Here is a 2,394-nt window from a genome sequence, read left to right on the forward strand (position 1 = left end):
ACTCATAGATTCAGTTCATAGAGGTTTGGGGAGTGTGTTGAGTAAAAAAAAAAAAAAAAAAAAAATTAGCTTCAGTTCATTGATCCAAAGGCATAGCTCTGTACCTTTTTGAATGTAAGGAATTCAGAAAAATGGGGGCAGAAGGTCAGATTGAGTTTGTTATATTATTATTTGCTTACATGTCTGTGTCTTTCTTTTGTGTGTGTGGCAGGTGGGGGAGGGTTTCCAGTAAATATTGGAAAACCTGCTAGACAAATTTTAAAACACCTGTAACACGTATGTGTTTGTTTCTTTAAAAAAACTTTTTTTTTTTTTTTTTCCTGTAGAGACAGGGTCTCACTGTGTTTCCCAGGCTGGTCTTGAACTCCTGGCCTCAAGCAATCCACCTGTCTCAGCCTCCCAAAGTGCTGGGATTAGAGCATGTGTGTGTCTAAGAGTAGACTATGAGCTTCTTGGTGGCAGAACCTTATTCATGTTTCTTTCCCATTGTCTGGCATGGCACTGTGTGTAGCTTAGTAACAATGATGGTTGTGATGATGCTGATAATGGCCTCTATTACTCAGCTTCCTGTATGCCAGGCACTATGCTAACTGCTTTGCATACATTACCTTATTTAATTCTCATAACAATCCAGGTGGAAAGTAACAAACAGTATATTATGTCCATACGTTGTGAGGAAACTGAGGCTTAAAGATATTCATGGACATGACCATGGTCACACAGCTAGTGAAGTGTTGGACCTGGAATCTAAAACCATTTCTGTTCTTTGTCCCAAGCCCATGTTGTTTATTACTATGCTCTGTATTTGTTGCCTGAATTAATGACAGAGTGGTTAACCAAGGTCCCCTGTCCTACCCAGGCCCTGTGACTCAGTAAAGAGTTAAAATGTGACAAACAGAACTGGACAATGGTGATGTCCTAGAATGAACCAGTTTTATTCACCAGTAGAAGAGAAACTTTCAGTGTGGGTAATAAGAGATTGAGGGACGACCTGTGTCAATGGATTAGCTCCAAATGAGAGCAGTGCAGTGGGTTTAAGAGAAAGAGGGGAGAAAAGAAAGTACCATAAAAGGGAAGCTTAAACAAAGAGCAAAGTAGAAAAAAAAATTCTTTTGAGAGGAGGTCATTTTTCATTCCCAGAAACTTCCAAAGTGATGCTTTTAACCCCACATCTGGTTCAGATTCCTGCTCGAATGCTCAGAGGTAGAACAACAAAGCAAGTGGAAAGGTTTGGGCACGCCTCTGTCCGTGGAGCTGCCCTCCCTGCGCCCTTCCCCCTGAGGAATATCTGCTTTGGAAGCAAATGATGGAAAGTTTTGTCCAGGTTGCCTTCCCTCGCTTTTGCGCGTGGGTGTGAGTTTGTGTACCCGATTCTACTGTGAGGAGTTCAGGTTGCTTTACCTGCTGTTGCGTCTTAACAGGGTGAGACATGTGCCCGTGGTTGCAGGCCTGTCCCAGGAGAACTTGTCCTACTGGATATGGAAATCATTCAAGCAAAGTGGGAGGCTAGGTTGTCTTATTTTCATGCCGATACTTGGGTTGCTTTGCCGAACTGAAGCATGAGAGAGAGATGGGATGAGAAGCAAACCATTTGCAGGTATCATTCCTCCTGCTGTTCTGGAGCTGTTAGCCAAAAGTGCCATTTTCACAGACAAAAGGCAGGAAAAAGAAATGTCCCCCATCAAAAAAAATCACAGGTTTTCCCAGTTTTTACTGTCTTCCTAGCTCTGGGTCTCACAAATCTAATGGCTCTCAAGCTTTTCAAAGTGATTCTTTTCAGATTTTCTTCTTTCATCCTTGAGTCTCTATTAGAACTGTCCTCTGACTCCATTTGACTGATAACTTTTGATAAACTGACTTGAGCCTCCGTATTGGCTTGCTACAGATTTGCTATAAGAAAAGGTAACTCGCTTTCATAAGGCCAATATCAGCATCCACTAATGCAAGGCGTTTTTCCTCTAATGTGATTACGTAAGAATTAATGATGGGTAAACACCAATGTGAAGAGATTTAATTTGGATAAACATTATGAAGCTTGTCTGCTTAATCAGGGTTCATCTCATCTTTTCTGTTTTTTTTTTCTTTCTTTTCTTTGTGCTGCAAATTTTCCAAGAACAGGGACCAGTGTACTATTCTGCCTACTTCCTTGAACAGGGCAGACAGGAACATTGTGAGACCCAGCATTCTTGTGATACTTTAATAACTTCCACTTCAGGGGAAACAAAAGAGGATACAGATGCATGCAAATGCAAAACCGAGCAAGATACCAGCTGAGCTGACTTAACACCCTCCCTCCCACCTCCTAGCCACGAAGGTGCTAGTGGGGAGAAGCAGTTCTTTGGAGGAGTTGAGGTATCTCTCCTCTCAATCTTGGGTTGCTCTTGACTAGCATGT

General features: G+C 42.0%; 1 non-coding gene across 1 annotated transcript; it reads right to left on the reverse strand.

The window, feature by feature from the left end:
• Positions 1-216: 216 nt before the first annotated feature.
• Positions 217-278, reverse strand: LOC112436914 (U7 small nuclear RNA). Its single transcript, XR_003025582.2, has one exon. It is a non-coding gene; the product is annotated as a U7 small nuclear RNA (small nuclear RNA).
• Between the last annotated feature and the right edge of the window lie 2,116 nt (positions 279-2,394).

Source organism: Pan paniscus, chromosome 14 (genome assembly GCF_029289425.2).
Source record: "Pan paniscus chromosome 14, NHGRI_mPanPan1-v2.0_pri, whole genome shotgun sequence".
Lineage (NCBI taxonomy): Eukaryota > Metazoa > Chordata > Mammalia > Primates > Hominidae > Pan > Pan paniscus.